This window comes from Colossoma macropomum, unplaced genomic scaffold, assembly GCF_904425465.1.
Source record: "Colossoma macropomum unplaced genomic scaffold, Colossoma_macropomum, whole genome shotgun sequence".
Taxonomy (NCBI): Eukaryota; Metazoa; Chordata; class Actinopteri; order Characiformes; family Serrasalmidae; genus Colossoma; species Colossoma macropomum.
In genome coordinates this window covers 7,893,015-7,911,248 of record NW_023494810.1, presented here as the reverse complement: position 1 = coordinate 7,911,248, position 18,234 = coordinate 7,893,015, and the positions used below count along the sequence as shown (strand labels likewise).

General features: G+C 40.4%; 1 protein-coding gene across 3 annotated transcripts in view; it reads right to left on the bottom strand.

Moving 5' to 3' along the window:
* The window catches only part of LOC118799887 (E3 ubiquitin-protein ligase RNF123), a 191,228-nt gene that overhangs the window by 70,203 nt on the left and 102,791 nt on the right, over positions 1-18,234 (bottom strand). The window lies entirely within an intron of this gene.

Genomic DNA, 18,234 nt, shown 5'->3' with positions numbered 1-18,234 from the left:
CCATCCTAAGGCTTATTATTGAATAAATTATATGGAAAAACAATACAAACTAGCTGAGTTGCTCTGAAGTTACAGAAGTGTGTTACAGATTGGACCCACCAGTGGGTCCTGGGTTTACTTTCGTGACTACAGGGGTTTATATCGGTCCTATCTGAGAAACATGCTTTTAAGAATTTAAGGCCAGAGACTTCAGGCAAGTATGTGAATGCAAAACACTTCAGAGATATTGAAGTATGCACCTTTGCATTCTAAAATGCGTCACTATTCATAATGCAATGCAAGCACAAGCTGCATCCTGAGTGTTGCAGCAGGGGGTGCTATAGCAACAGCCAGCCAAGCTGTCTAGTCCCACCAGCACACTTTTGTCTGGTCAGCTGTCATGGCAGACCAGCATATATACGACATCATCACCTCTTCATGACAATGGAACAAGTGCAGCACACATTCAAGAGATGACTATTTAGCTATTGCATCTGTTGGAATAAAAGTAAATCCTGTTTACATATTTGTCACCTATCACCACCTTCAGTGTTGAACATTTGAACAGCCACAGTGAGGTAAGAAAGCATGTTGAGTTTGTACACCAGGACCGTCCATTCACAATGAGTTGGCCGGGCATCGTCATTTTGCTTTGGCATACTTGCGTTGAGCTTCTGGTCTAAAGCAGCTCCCATCCTGGAAGGCCTTAGTGAAGCACAGTTTGCTGATTTCCCTGCTCAAATACACCAGCTTACCAGCTTGTCTGACCAGAAAGATCACCAAACTGTGCTGGACACATCCTGTACAATTTCCAAAACATGAGATGTTTGTTGCCTCAAGACACACACAGTTTTTCCTCACAGTGTCAATTATGTTAAAAACATACTTGGCTCTGTTTTATTGCTTGTGCGTGTTCATCCCATATAAGGCAGCTGAGAGGGGATTGTGTGCAGTTGCTGATGAGGGCTATAACCCATGTCCCTGAGCACTGGTTAACTATGTGAGCCTGGCCTGATTAGAGCCTTATTCATCACTGTGGGTCAATACTGTCAGACGAGACTGAATGACAAAGCCATGTGCTAATTATGACCTAGAATCTGTGTAGAAACGTAAATTGGAAAAGGGTGGACACGAGGTTCACTGTTTACACTGAGTATCAACAGTGTGTGTGCTGTCCTGTATTTGCAAAAGGTATATTCTCTTCCCAACTAGCCATAATAGCCCTGCTAGTTGAACATGATAAGCCCTGATTCATTTGCGTAATGTCTGCGCCTAGGAGGGACTCTGCCATCTGTGTGTGTCTGGGAAGAGGCAGATTTTCAAGCCCAGGAGGAAGGCAATGGGCACACATGCACACGATATGGACCCTGCGCTCCCATGCCAAGATATCCACCTCGATTACAGACGAATGTGATCACACATGCGGTGCACTTGGACGTATAAGCCCGCTGCCTCCTTATTCAAGGGCAAAGCCATAACGATAATATAGCCTGCTAAGCACTAAGAGCAGGCAGTATGATGGGATTCATGTCACTGCAAGTGAAAGACCGCGACATGATTCTGAGCAGGACCACAAAAAGAGAGAGCAATCAAAAGCAAAGAACCCACAGTCGTGACATTACCACTTATTGCTTGTGTTTATTCATAGCATCCATCAGTTTTGCGCCAGGAGGCAGCACAGCTGTTAGCTTCCCTACTGGTCCTTTGGCTTCCACTACATTGTCATAACTTCAGTTTAACAAAAAGGGCTTCCCCTGCATTCTCTCTTGCAAATGGCCACATTATGCTGAAAAGAAATGGGTATGGGGGGGTGCCCAACAGTGGAGATAAAATGGAAATCATCTGAAACGCAGCACTACCTACCTTGATGCGGTAAAAGCAGTTCAATCTCAGTCGTCTCATATTCCAGAAAGTTTTCCACTGTTAAGTCTCCCTTCTGGAGAAATCCAACTACATTTGCTTAGCAGTCTGTGACTGTGAAATAAATGAGTAAATGTGTAATTAATTAGCTTGAGCTTTTTGGCTAGCTCTTAGCACGTAATGAGATGTAAAAGTAGCATAAAACGGCAAAGGAAGAAAATTATATCCAACAAAATGAACTCATTAAAAGTGCAATCTGCTTCAAGTAGGGGCAAGAAATACAAACAGCAGATGTAGAGACAGTCAGATACAAGTGATTGCCAAATCAGCAGGACCCCACAATACCAAAAAATCTGGCCTCCAAGTTCAGTTGACTGTCTGCAAGATTCAATGCGATTTCAAGTGAACAGATTACTGAAGCTTCAGAAAGAAGCTCAAAGCATCTTTAATGGGAAGAAAGATGTACCCTTTTTTAGAAGGTGGTCCGCACAATCATCGTGCCAAAAGAGCAGTTTTCCGCAACTGTGCATCCAGCTGGCCCACAGGCAGAGTGAGCACGTCTGCTCCCTGAACACAGATAAATAACCTTCTCCAGTGTTATTCATTTCCTGTTTTTCCACACGATTCTTAAGGAGCCCTGCATCTTAGAGTCCATCTGTAACCTTCTGATTACTAGCAAACACTTCAGATTTAGTGCTCCACTTTAGGGACTCATCCATCAAGAGTATTTATACCTGTTCTGATGTGTGCTCAAAGGCAGATGCAGGCATACTTGGTTTAGAACAGACACTGGCCCCTACAAATAATGTCCAGACACGGCTGACTGTAAATTCCGCACAATATCAATCATTCCTGTGCTTTTGTTTGGCCTTCCTGGCACCTGACTCAGCCCAGCTATGTGCTCATCATGTGTTGCCATTGAAACCAATGGAAATAAGTTGGAAAGAAGGCTTGAATGCATTGATACGGAATATAAATGTGAATGCAGTTCATTAAGTTACTATGCAGTTAACCATGTAACTGCATAACTGCACCATAAATCTAGACCTTGAACGTGGTGTTTAAAAAAGCATACTGCCTCATAGCAGATGGAAGCACGCAGCCGTGTAAATGTTGTCACGTTCTGGTTTTGCAGACTGGGTATACCTGGACTTCAAGGAGCATTCGGTGCCTTATGTTTGCAGAAAAATTAACATCTGGTTTATTCTACTGCTGCCACCAATGGCAAAAGTTGGGCACATTCAACACTTGGAGGACGGTTCTGCTGACAGCTGCGATATGCTGTCATTGCTGGTGGCAAAAAATTATGGAAAATCCATTTTGCCATCGTCCGTCTTCTGCTGTAATGTAAGCACAGCATTGGGATTGCTTAGAACTTATGCTGGACGCCAAATCTAAACCCATTAGTGCTGTTCTGGTGTTCGTGTTGATCAAGAACAAGGTGATGTCTTCAAATTACATAATGTTCTCATTAATGTGTTTTGAACAAGAGCACAATAGGCCCTACTTTTCCTTGCAAGTGCTCTAATGTGCGTGAGAGAGAAGGCGCTACATTCAGAGAGGATACTCTCTATAAAGAATGGTTTTACAGTGAAAGCCTGAGAGCTGCCTCCATTAAGAATTTATCAAATCCTTCTAACTTCACTTCTCTTCAAAACAAGCAGCAGCCCAGCATCTACACACTGTGCTGTGAAAAAAAAGCTTCATGTCGTAACAGAAATGCTCATAAATGATCACCCAGGTGAATCACAATCATGCTGTTAAGAACAAAACGAATGAACAGCTCTGAAAGGCACATCTGGATATTCAGCTTGTACATTAGCCATTCGAAGCACTTCTGACGTCATTAGAGCCTTGCCTTTTCACTTGACAGCCATTATTTATACAGGCACACTGCCTAATGAATGTATTACACCAACTCATAGAAGACTGCTATTCTTTTCCGTACAATAAGCTATGGTACGTTCCACTTAATGCTACTTAAATTGCATCGCAGCATATATCTGCTAATACTGAACTGACCTGAGGCACAAGCTGCTCTTTAGCATTTGTTGACTGATTCTGTGTATCTGTACTGGGACCCCTGAAGGGTTTTCTCTCCCAGACATGTAACTTTACTCTGTGTATCTTTGTACTCCCTGACATGTAGCCTAATGGGGAGGTTCAGACTCAAGCATGAAGCTGGAGACGTAAGTTAATTAGACGACATCACAGTAAGAACCCAGAGCCAAGCCTAAATCATGTCGCTATCAAGAAGCCTACTGGGGCCTCTTTCAGCGACGTATGTCTAACAGTGTTCCTCAGCACAGACATCAGTTAAAAGTGAAGCAGTGTTCTAGGTTATTTCCCTGTAAGCTCTGCTAGGAAATATATGTTAAAATAAATCTCTGCAGTGACAAAATATTTAGACGGTTGGAGCTCCAAACGGCCGGCCAGTTGGTCTACTGTGGACTCAGCTGAAAGAGACAAATGAAATGGAGGCAGTGCCAGATATATTTGTGCCCTGCTGAAGACAATCCAATAGCCAAACACAGTTGAAACAATATAGGGGAGCCAATGCAGATAGGAGAGAACAATAAACTTCCCAACCACCAGCTGTGCTGGAGTGCAGTACTGGCTATATATTAGTGGTGCCCAGTCAAAACAGCCAATGAGTACACTTAGAAAAGTCCTTTCTTTTAGTGTCAGGAAACATTCAGTAGCTAAATATATCATTTTAAATCTTTCACTACTTAGCGCAGTGGTCACCAATCCTGCTCCTAGAGATCACTCAAGAGTTCACTTCCAACCCTGATTGAACAGATGTGATCCAGAACATCATTCCGCCTGTTTAGCTGTGTCAAGTATGTTAGATTTGGGCTGGTGCTAAATTCTACAGGAATGTACACTGCCAAGAGCAAAGCTGGTGACCACTGATTTAGTGTGTCCCCTTGTTTACTTTATTACAGCCTCCATTCTTCTCAGGAAACTCACAGTTTTTCAAAGAAATCTGCAGGGATATCTTTCCGCACCTCCAAAGATCAGTCTTAGGAGCTAGTTGATAATCCCACATTCAGCGATGTTGAGGTCTGAATTCTGGTGTGGCCAGTCCATTGTTTTATATATATATCGCTGGGGCGGCACAGTGGTGCAGTGGGTAGCGCTGTCGCCTCACAGCAAGAAGGGCCTGGGTTTGATTCCCGGCCGGGCGACCAGGGTCCTTTCTTTATGGAGTCTGCATGTTCTCCCCGTGTCTGCGTGGGTTTCCTCCGGGTACTCCGGTTTCCTCCCACGGTCCAAAGACATGCAGTCAGGCCAATTGGAAATGCTGAATTGGCCCTAGGTGTGAATGTGTGTGTGATTGTATATGTATGTCTGTCTGTCTGCCCTGCGATGGACTGGCCACCTGTCCAGGGTGTATCCTGACTTTCACCCAATGACAGCTGGGATAGGCTCCAGCACCCCACCGCAACCCAGAAGGATAAGCGGTTAAGATGATGTATGTATATGTACACATCGCTGTTTTTCACCTTTTATCTTCAAAATGAGAAAAAAAACATATTTTACTTTTAATGTAAGTCAATGCAACCAGACTTTTTTCCAAGTAATTTTGGGTCATTTCTGTTGGACCATTCATCATGAAATTTAGACACAATGTATAGAACAACAGGTGCTTTCAAAATATGTCAAAAAACGAAAAACGACAACAATGCAGATTCATGGGTTTTTTTTCCAGATTAAATTTTTTTATTACTTATTTTCCTTTCACTTTCCTCTTTGTTATGTAAGTAGATTATCTTATATCTAATCTCCTCAGAAATATCTCCTATACAAAATCAATCCAGAAATAGGTACAAAACAAAATGTGACTTGGATGAGAATTCAGGGAACAGAATCAACAACATGCAATGCCAGCCAGTATCACTCACCTCTGCTGACAATGGAAGCTATTAATGTCTACTCATCGCTGTAGTCTGTGTGAATAATGCCAGTTAAATAGCTATTGACCATTCAGGATACATAACACTAAGCTAACAGCAACACCTGTTATTGTTGATTTAGGGAGGCACCCACTTGGCGCGACAGCTCTGGCTTTGGGTCCAAAGTGTGATGATCACATGGTGTCATATTTATATTTTATGCTTTGGTCCCATGATGTCATTCTATATAGGGCTTTTACAGTGCATTACCAGTAGACAGAATTTGGTGTGGTCACAGCATATGAATGGTTTGTTCTCAAAAGCGGCCCATCTTTTCACACAGCTAGGCACAATTTTGTTTCCTCCCTCCCTCTGAGTATCAAGTGCTCCATTTAGCTAGTATCTGATGAAGCAGCACTAAACCAACACCACTGAGAGGGAACATCAACCACCTACAGAGGGGAACCCAACAGAGCAGTGAATGGTTGCTAACTCCACTAGAACACGTTCTTTTACACAATGATCCTCCACACTCTCTGATAATCTAAAGGCACTAAATTGTATTTTGGACACAGCAGGAACAGTTCGACCAAACTTTGCTAGCCTGGCTAACAACACTAGGCCACTGAGAATTCATTCGCTGCATTCATTCACTGTTAGTTACTTTAGCATTAAATAGACTCCCTATTTACACTGAAAGATAAAATCTCGTTTTCATAAAGACATGATTCTCCATCATCTGGTCAAGTGCATGAGTAACAATCTGCATTTAAAACCCTACTTGCATGTGTCCAATATAACTGCATGGAACTTCATCTGCTGAGTTTGAAAACCAGTAAATATTCTTTTCTTGCTTTCTTGGAGCCAGAGAGGCGAGCTGCTGACACTTGAGTGAATAAACAACTACTGAAGCACACAGTGCTGAATATAGCACGTTTTAATATGAATAATTTAAAAAGTGTTTTATTCCCTTTAGTACTTTAGACTCGGTATGGTGTATGAACTTGCTTGATGCTAAGCTATGATAATGTATCTGGAACATAAGTCATCAGCCAAGCAACACAACAAATTACTTGCATATTTGGTCTCATATATTAGTACAGTAAACTTAATATGAACATGACCACATCAGCAGCCATTCCTGATTAATTTGCAAGGAGCTAAAAAGAGGCCTTCCTGAGGAAAACGGGCTATTGTGGTCAGGCCCTTTTACGAAAACTGCGTTCATATAGATCAGTAAGGCGGGCTTTGGTTGTGTGAATTAGTACTAATTTAAAATATTAACTGGTAAACTACTCAGGATACACTATAGATACAGACATACGCAAATGTCTGAATACCCTCAGTCAAATGATATGTTTTGCTGAATTTCTAACATATTCTTCACAGCAAACACATTCAAAATTTCAAATTTCTGCAGTTTTTCATGCACAACTTCTATTTTATTTGCTGAAACATAAAATAGAAAATGTGCCATGACTGTTATTTGTAGTTTGTAATGTGTCATAAAATCAGCTGTGACCAAAGTTTGCATACGACTGTAAATCCTGCACTCCATATTACTAACTTGTAGATTTTTGGTCTCTGGAACCTTCTTCAGACAAGACACTCTGGGCCTGACCAAGAGCCGGAGCAGCACTAAATAAACTTTACCAACTTCCAATGCACCAAAAATTAACGTACTGTAGTTAATCACACAAACCGCGTGTAGGGCCACCTACTAAATGTGTGCTCTTAGGGTTTAAAAGGCGCAGTGAAACAGTCTAGTTATCAACAAGCTTCACACAAAAGAGAAAACGTAAGCAGTGATGAAGAGATAGCAGAGTTAAATGAACTGGTGTCTCACTGAAACACTCTACAGATGTGTAATTCTACTCCAGATTAATGGAATTAGTGAAATAATATCATAGACTGTGAATGCATATGGTGTCCATATCTAGGTCCATTTTGCACTGGTCCTTCTCAGGTACACACCAAACCTGAGGGTCACTCTGTTGGTAAATATTCTTTCAGAAACCATTCAGCATGCATTTGATACAATATTGAAAATTTAACCCTGGATGCAGAGAAAATAAAACACAAAACTGGCCACCGCTAGTTGCCCAAATGTTTGTAAATAAAGTGGTATATCTAACCAGCCTCACTTTGAATATATCCACCCATATTTTGTGCACACTTTGCACCAACCTTCCTCAATTGTTTCTGCATGACTTCCGTGCTAATGGCACATAAACCGCATACTCTGGCTTGTGCACCAGTTTCGTACACAACATGCGGATAGAATGCGTCCAATTTGACTCTCAGGCTGTTACAAAAGTCTTAGTGCATCAGGCCCTTTATGTTTTTCAAGACAAAACTTTTCACATAATGACACAACCACTGGCTAGAATACATCAATTACACCAATAAATATAATAAATGCTGCCTTAAGAGCCACAAGCAAAGGGTCTTATGGCTATAGAGCACAGTCTCTTATTGGCTTTTATGATTAACAGTCAGAATCGTATGCACACACTGGAAACAACTGAACATGGCAGCGTTCTCTCAGCATTCGAAGTCGTCACACTGACCATAACACTTCTCTATCACCTCAAAGGACAGCCACTTCACTACCGGTAACATGTAAAGAGCAAAGCTGTCACTCTCAGCAAGTGACAGAGCTGCTCAGATGGTTACAAATACTCATTTGCAAGTGTGCAATCGCACAAATTATTAGCGTTCGAGATGTTTTCAAGTTGGCCTCCATTAAAAGAAACGAGCTGTTCCAGTTCCTGAGGACAGGTTATACTGTGTTGAGAGCAAAGACTGGGTCGGGTTTCAAGGATACAAATACAGGTGTACACTCTGAAGACGATGCGTAAAAGATTACACTTGTTTTGTGATAAGCCTCTTGCGTGCTCTCTCTATTTTTCTCTCTCTACACTCCAGATGTGTCAGTCCTCTCTCGCGGTCGGCAATCACTCTCTCGTCCCTGATATCTGGACCACGGTTTCATCTCCTCAATAACTTTTGAGGACGGCAAAAACCTGTCTTAACCCCGATCTCTGCTGCGGTGCGGTTCGAGACAAACATCCACAGCACCACCACCAGCCAGGGAACTCCAGAGATCTTTCCCGTTTGCAAGCCCTGCTAATAATCCCTCTCCCAACAAACAATGTATTTACAGGATACTTCTTCAAACACAACAGATGGAATGGAATCTACCCACGCTTTGTGCACTGGCAGGAAAACAAGCCATTTTGAAAATGCTTTGGAAAAATGGTGAAGCTGGAGGCTGCTGGTTGAAACCGAAGCTTCGTAAATACCTTATTTTCTCCCCATTTAAAGCAACGATGAATGAAATAATGTAGTCTAGCCAATAATGAATGAAAAGCTCTTAGTGTTAGCATTCACACTTAACTGCAGTGTTAAAAGTGTGTCATAAATATGTGTGAATATGAGCATGTTGCTCAGAAAGGTGCCGGCAATTAATAAATCCTGGCCAATAACATAATTCCTGCGTCAAATGTATCTGGTTTTCTATCATTTTTGGGACAGCAGAGATCTGTCATGCTCATCTTATTGAACACAGGCAAAAAAAAACAAAAACAAACAAACCTTATCAAAACCAGAAGCAAGTTTCACGACAATGTCAATCTATCAAAGTCAGTGTGTCTAATGAAAAGCTCTATAAGTTGCCACTGAACATATCAAACATCCTCTCAAATAACCAAGATGAATAGACGCCAAAGAAGAGGAACATGATGGGAGGCACGCACTCCGTCGCAGATGGCTCAATTCAGGGGCAGCGTGAGCCAGTGATGGCTTTTCAACAGGGCGCAAATCAACGGTGATGTATTTCCCCAGCAGTGCGGATCAATCTGTGAAACAGCGTCCAGCATAGTGGGCATTAATAATGGTGTTTACTGCTCATCAATCAACAGAGCAGTCAAACAAATACAAGAAAGTACGCAGACCACACTGTCAGCAAAAAAAACATGACCATCATATCACCAGCTAAAATGGAAAAATGTCTCAACACATAGACTGCATTCATAATAAGATGAAGTAAACAAACTGTGAGTGCAAACAGAATGTGTGGACTTTTTGATATCAAACAGAAGAAGAATACAGAGGAGCAGCTCAGGAACATCACATTTACAACACAAATCAGTATGATATGAACTTCACCACTGAAGCAGAACACTTCAGCAAGCCCAGGTACTTGATGCTAAATTAAACAGGATTCTTCGAAATTTCAGCTTAACTCAAAATTTGACAATGTTATTGAAAGTGATTTGATGAGAAATAGCTTGCTGTAGAGAAACTTAGCAAAAAGATTTGTTTTTTACAGTGCTGGTGGTTGGAACCAAAAGTCGTGATGTCTACAACAGAAATATAGCCATTTTTTACTATCCAAATCCACCAGTGAACCTACACACTGTTTATATACGTAAATGTTAATGATGAAGTCTAAATACATTTTGTTTGTGGACTATTTTGCCTTAGAACACCCTGCAGGATTTTAAAAAAATAATTTAGGCCAAAACCTTCTCTTTCACAACGTCTGAGACAACAGGCAATGTATTTATTTAATGTAAGGGGGCTATTAGAGGCTTTAAACTCTTCAGCCATCTGGTTCTTATCATCACCATTGTAAACAACAGTGACCAGATAAGTGTCTCTAGAATAGAGCACAATACAATAAACCACTCTGCATGACTTTGTTTAATTCAGAATTACTATTCAAAACAAACTGTACTCTAACTGTACTTTCATGTAAGTCAATGGACATTTTTCCAATGATTTGCGCCATTTCTTTTGGTCCATTCTTCATGAAATTTACAAACAATGTAAAGGACAGCAGGCATTTTCAAATTACGCCAAAAAAATTAAAAAATGACAGAAATGAAGATCCGACATATATATATATAATATATATATATATATATATATATATATATACACATATTCCGCTGCTGTCGGATCTTCATTTCTGTCATTTTTTAATTTCATTTTTTAAAAAATGACATTTCTGTCATTTTTAAATTTTTATATATATATATATATATATATATATATATATATACACACACACACATATATATATATATATACACACACATACACACACACACACACATATATATATATATATATTATATATATATATATATGTGTGTGTGTGTGTGTGTGTGTTTATATAATTGAACAAATAAAGACATGTTAATAAAATAAATGTATACCTATGCCTATACCATAAAGCCTACCTTTAACAAGCTAACCAGGAAACACTGTGCAAGAGATCTGCAAACCACTGCTCAGATTACTTAGCTAATCCTAGCCTCTACATATTAGCATATTGGACAGGCTCCGTCTATTCTGGCGTTAATTTTTACATACGTTGACAAGACAATGTTTCACATAACGATGCTTAAAAAAAAGCAGTTAGCTATTAACAACAATAATGATACACAATGACAGACATAAAGAGTGAAGGAGGCAACGCTGCAGTGAACCCAAACAAAGCTCTTTATTTGAAAAATAAGATGCTCAGACTACACCGAACAAAGGGCCATGCTGCTTTTGGACCTAACTGAGGACCAATGAATCGTGAACTGAAATGATCAAAGATCAACACCTCTAGCGCATACTTTATCAAACATTATTAGAACACATAAAAATTGATTCTAGTATTCTAACAAATGGAGCTGAATTGCCAATAATAGCGATGCTTATTTCGATTGTTTTCTGAGCAGCAGCCGATGTTCATTAACTGACCATTAACCATCAAGACTAAAATGTACTATTTAGAATTAACAAGTGTCTCTAAGCTATTAAAAAAAATACCAATGCAACAAGACTGGGATACCCACTCAGATGGTACTGATGTCCCAGGCATGCAGAGATAGGGCTTCTCCAGAGTGGCCAGACTAATTGCCTTTCCACAAAACATGAGGATTAGTATCAAATGAGGGGGGATTGTCTCTCATGTGTGTCCACCTCTGCCTCTGGGTCATTAGCTAGCTGAGGGGTGCTGAAGTCATCTCCCAGGAGCAACATCATGGCCTTGCCCTGGCGGCGCTGTCATGCAGCTCTCCGCTGTGAGCGGCGCCCAGCAGTCGGTCGTAACAGCCACAAACGTAGCGCTAGCAAGCTGCGTTTTAAACCCTTTTGTTTTTCTCTGCAAAATGGACTTTAAATCAACAGGTAATAGTCTTGGCTCCATACAGCCGAGTAGCACCTGAAAACCACGCTGATGGGTAAAATGTCACTGAGTTACGACCTCAGACCACCATGGGTGATGCACTGGGATCTTCTCCCTGCTAACATGGAGAGCAAAGTTTGTTGTCCTCTAAAACCAATGCTAGTGGATGTTTGCTTTGCAAGTGGTATTGCACTGTGCTTGTACTACTGCTATATTTCAATGCTGCATGGCATATTTTACGAATAAACGTCCTGTCAAAACGGTCCCACACTGTTCTTCTTGTGACCCTTTTCATTTTGCTGAGACTCGACATGATGCTGACATGCTCCCATGAGTTGACTCATATGTATAGCCTTTTTTTTAAGATGCATAAATGTGTTTTAAAAGATATGTATATATTTTTAACTGTTACTGTCAGTTAACGGTTAATATATCACTTGTCAGAAGAAAACCTTGTAACTCCATTTTTTGTCATGCTAATTTAACATCATTTGAAAATACCTACTGTCCTTTATACTGTGTGTAAATTTCAGGATAGATGGACCAAAAGAAAATGCCCAAAATGACTTGGAAAAAAGTTTGGTTCTATTGACTTGCATTAAAAGTAAGGTATGTTTTTTCCTTCTCCTGTAAAGTTAGCATTTGAGATACACGGTTTTCTTCCGACACAGCAATATGTATCCCTAGCCAACACATCACAATGCATCAACATATTCCTACCCCAACAGATTAACCTTATTTTAAAAGGAAAACTGTGATTATACATAAAGACCAAAAGTAGGAGGAGTTTCAGCTCGAAAACTGCTGACAAAGAAGATGAAATCACCGAACAGAATAGTATCACGCTGTAGATCTCTCTCCAACACACTTTAAAGAACATAAGCTACCGAACAACCACCTCATTTATTCTCCACCAGATTTATCTGCTGTCTGTCTGGAATCACTCCACCTGCTAGCACTTCCTCTCCACAAAGCAGTCCAGATCAGCTTTCCTTCCTCTGCAGAATGCAAAACGCTCCACATCTCTGCCATCAGCACAAACAGCTTCAACAAGAGGGGCTTCAGCCTGTATAAAACGATCGACTGAGCAGCTGAATTAACTTCTGCATGAGTCATCAGGCTAATATTTATTACCTCCATCAATTTGCTCACTGATACGTGAATAGGTACCAAATGTTAGTGCTACAAATTCATCATTTCCATAAAACAAAATGCAGAAAAGATTCACCAAACACTGCACCTGTAAAAGAAACAAGACAGTGTTCAAGAGCAAGAGAAATATGACGCAAATAATAAGCAAACAAGGCAAAACACTATCTTTCCATTAGTCTCAAAACACATAAATCAAGGAAATTCAGTGCTCTTTTCTCAGTAGTATTGCGTAATACTGTAACTGATGGCCTTTGAGTCACACTTTGGCAAAGCTGTGCCAAAATAATCACGCCTGGTTTTGAATTTAGTGCATCCCCTTTTGCAATAAAGAATGATTTCCAAGCCTGTTTCCAATGTGATCAAAGCTTTGGGATTAGAATCAATTAACATTAAATGCACTGCTAATGAATCAGTGAAGCACTGCAAAAGCCCTTAGGTCAGTGATGTTAACTGAATGGATTGTTTCTAGGTTGAAATAACATAAAAGTGTATCTGCGTATTGTGCATGGCCTCCGGCAGTTCAACATTACAAGGTTTTTATTTGGTATTGCAACACTAGATTAAATATAAAAAGAGGAGTCAAGTGGATGAAAACGTTACAGTAAAATGAAGATTAATGAGCACTATGACTCAGTCTCATATTTTCCCTTACTGCCTGCAGCCTAGAAGGAGTCAAAGTAAATCAATAGAGGCCCCTCGATATGATATTATGATAATTTGATTGGTTTCTGTCATAATATTTGAGGATCTGTGCTAGAAGTATTGCGGTGTGACATGTTGCAACACGTGTCAACTTCTTACTTTTGACTGCAAATTATACCTCCAAAAGAAAACTCTACTCTAATGAAGTTTACAAGTCAAGTAGTACAAGTTTCCAGTTTTGATGATGATTTAAAAAAAGAGAGAAAGAAAATGGGACTTCTAACAACTATACAAGACCTGGTAAGACCACCAAAACTGTCACCATCAAATAAACAGTGATTAAAGACACAATCCCATTTCTTATTTTTACCCCTACCCCTTGTTTTCAAGCGTCACCTTGTCTCTTGGAACAGTTACAAGGGGTAGTTGTTGAAATCTCCCCTATAAAATGGGACAAATAAAAAGAACATTGCTTCATTAACAGCTACTAGTGCTGCTCTGTAGACCCTGCCAGTCTGCAGTGATGGCAGAGGAGGATAAAGTTCAGCTCCGCACTGCTGGGCTTTAGTTACGTTTAGGGAATCATAGGCCTTCAAAGAGGGTTAATGTGATATTTTTTTATTATAGCCCACCTCTGATTCTTTAGTGATATTAAGCTGAAGTCAGCTATTCACCAGTGTCTTGTTTGAATTTTCCCATTCCACCTTAAATGGAGCAGCATTTACAATCTGACGCTTTAGGCATCAGAACTGCTGAACTATTTTAGGTGGAATGGAAAATTTTGCTGGCTAGTTACCGAGTCATTAGCATACTACTACTGATTTTTTCATGCTTGTTATGAAGAAAAGGACCATTATAAATTAAATCGACATTAAACTAAGACAATACAATGGTTATCTTCACTTTTTAATGGAAAAAATATTCATATTTTTTTGGGTTTCTTTGGTCGCTTGTGCAGCCGTCTCGCTGGTTTATCTTTTATTCTCATAACGCTCTGTTTGGATTGTGCCTCTGAAAAACCTCTGTTTGGAGGGCCACGTAGCCCTAACACTTCACTCTACCCCTCTATCTCAACAAAAATCAGGACACCCTACCCCTTCACATGAACGCGCAAATTGGAGGGGTATGGCTAAGTGGTAGGGTCAAAATGGGATTGGGCCAAAATGTTCATCTATGGTGGGTCAATCAAGCTACACTCTTGCTTCAGATTTACGAACCAAACAAAGAAACTTTTTAGAAGAAGCTACATCAGCATCACTGAATGTGTTTGGGTGGAAAAATATCCCTGTGGATTTCTTTGAAAAACTGAAAGCAAGAATGCTGAAAAATTAATAACGTACTGGCCATTTTAGCTGGAAATTAAATAAATGAAGAGTGATCTCTGACTTTTGCAAAGTACTGCAGATAATTAGCAAATGCTCTTTTCCTGATTTGTACTGGTGGGTGAATGGAGAATTAAAGAAAGAAGAACAAAAAAGACTCAGTGCCATAATGAGGACTAAGAAAACAATGAATTTGGTAACCATTAGTCTACAAATTTGGCTACTTAAAATGAAATAATGAAAATACTCATACTTGAGCCTCCATGGATGAATATTTTTTCCCTCAAAATATCACAAAACCATGTTGCATCTATTCTTTCTGGAGCAGTTTTGCTAACATTGAATGACCTCGTGACAGCAAATCACAGATCAACTGAATCTCACCATACTCATCTGGTCTTTTTAGGCACCCTTATCCACTACAGTGGACATTAGTTTTAATGACCACTTTATAGCCAAGGGTGTCTACAAGTTTCTTGTCGTAACTCTGCAAATTCAGTAGCAAAAACGATCTCAAAGGACTTCATACAAACTAGGTTGTAAGAACAACTAGCCAGCCTCTAACCCTGACCTCAATGTTTTATATACCTTGCAATCGAGGGACAGTGTTGCAGCACCTTTAAAACTGGCATGTGGTCAGTGAATGAAATTTCCCACCAATGGAAAAAAGAGAAATTCACTCTAACTGGCCAGGAAAGCCATGACCCGAAGTTTATGGCCAGTTTGGGTGTGGGATATGCAGTAAGGGTGTAATGTAGTAGCCCTCCACCCAAACCCTTCCCTTCCACTCAAGCCGCTAAGCCAATTACAGCGTGACAATCTAATTAGTGCAGCACCATGAACTGTATCTGATGCCTTTTAGCCAACAGTAATGGAGGCAAATCGTTGAGAGAGGCTAAGAGTCTACAAGAGGTGGGCGTGGGGGTGTCTGTGCTCGTTTTTCAAGCAAGCTATTCTTCTGTTCACTGCATAAGAGACAACAATGAGAAGGTCTGTTTAAAGCAACATTAAAATTCAGACTTGTTTTTCTGCTTTTCCCAGTGCGCTGGTCCATTTGCCTGGTCCTTGATTAAGGTTAGTCTTCAGAATGAGCTGCAAGGCTCCTTTTACTTGGGACAAAAGGAACTCTGTATTTCAACAGCAGAAACTTTAATGATTTCTTTTCACTATAACAAGCCAAATTAGGCTTCACCTCAAACGTTAGAAGCTACAGATCTTTTTTTAAATTTTTAAGAAACATATATCGCATTTCTAGAAAAGGCCTAAACCACAAACCGCTAAAGCTGAGTGGACGGATCTTTTATTTGTCTCCTAGGACCAGCTGCACAGAAGAGCATGTCTGACACTTTTGTTAATGGAGGGTGAAGCTGGTGCTAATGCACCACATCTTTGTCCTCCCCTGGCTTTGTGACTGGAGAAGAAAGGAAACAGGCTAATTAAAATGTTGTACACAGACACACTTTTGGCAGCGCTTCGTCAAGCCAAGCCAATGGAACAGATCCATCTAATGTGTTGTTAGTGTGGGGGATGACACAGGAAAAACTGGCACAAAAACTTCATCTGTGGAAAACTACAATCTTTGTCTGTTTAGTGATGTCTGTTCAGTGGTTATGTTTGACTTACACTATTCCAGAGCCATCTAACACCTCAACTTCAACAGATCAATTCATAGATGCAAGGTGACCAAAATGTGACCTCTTGTTGACACTGAGGTTCTTGACTGTAAGAGACATCCGTAACCACACGACCCCGATGAGTTCAGTACAAGGCCCAAAAAACAAGAAAGCTGCTCATTTTTTTTTTTTTTTAATTTTTACCCGATTTTCTCCCCAATTTAGTCGTCTCCAATTCCACCCGCTAGTTAGGACTCCCCCAATCACACGATGCTATCAACGCTAGGAGGGTGAAGGCTAACACAGGCTTCCTCCGAGACCTGTGAAGCCAACCACCGCTTCTTTTCGAACTGCCGCTCACGCAACGTCACTGGACAGCCGAACGCGCTCGGAGGAATCCATGCAAGTTCCAATCAGAAACTACAAAATCCTTTGATCAGGTTTAGCATATAGAACTCACACTTTCTGTGCACTACTGTGCTCTCTATCACTGTATAAAAGATGCACAAGGCCTCCTTTTTCTTTCAGAGCAAAAGCATGTCGGCAAGCGCTTTCTATTCATTTGTTTAGTCAGATTAACAATAAAACACTTCCATTCCTAATCATGTGTTTTCTTACTGAAAAAGGTAGACTTAAAACGTAAATAAACGTAAAAATGTTCAGCTTTGTTAGATCACATTCTTTACGTATCAAATAAAAGCAACAACCGCATTAAGAAATTGCATTATTAATGGAAAAGGACAGATGAAACAGCAGAAACACCTAAAAAGGTTAAGTGTGCACACACATGGATTTAACCCTGATTCTCACTGGGACTTTTTTGGAACTTGCGATAAAGCCTCTAGCTTGCTGACAAATCATACAGTGTCAACAGTTCAGCATGACTTTTGTCTTAGTTTGTGAGTTGCTGCACATGCTCTGATATTTTCAAGTATGTTTGAAATTCTGCGCCATTAGTTCGGTATAGCGAGTAGCTCTATGGCAATTAGTAGGAACAGCATCCATTGAAAGTATGAAAAAACTCCCCAAGAACGAGACACCAGAACAATAATAAATATGGCGAAGGGGAAAAAAATCACTGATACTCGCCGAGGCTGCTGGTCACTGCCAGTGCAGCTGGGTTTGGAGTAGCATCTGGGCGAAGAGTATCTCCTCTGTCCTGCCTGATTGTCACCTGCATTCCGTACAGACCCAGGAAAGAGAGCAGGGCTATAGGCCTATGGTAAGAGTTCCTTATTTGAAAATGATTAAAAATAGATTTTTTGTTCTGTTCTTTCTCTTTTCTGCTGTAACAATAATTACACTCAAGTTTCTCAAGCTCCACTTTGACATGTGGCTGACACTTGTCATGTTTATTTCCGCAAGGCAGTGGGATTTTGCCACCAGGCGCTTTTTCGCATCTCTCCAGGTGAAGGATCGTCTATTGTGTGAGCCATCACGCATATAGTGTGCGCTCCACTATACTGACAAATAACTGTCCGCACGTCATGTAGTGTGAGCAGTACAGCAATTCTGTGACGCTGAAAGCCATATAGTGTCTGAAAGGCTTTAAAAAAGGTGCCTTTAACCTCTTAAACTCT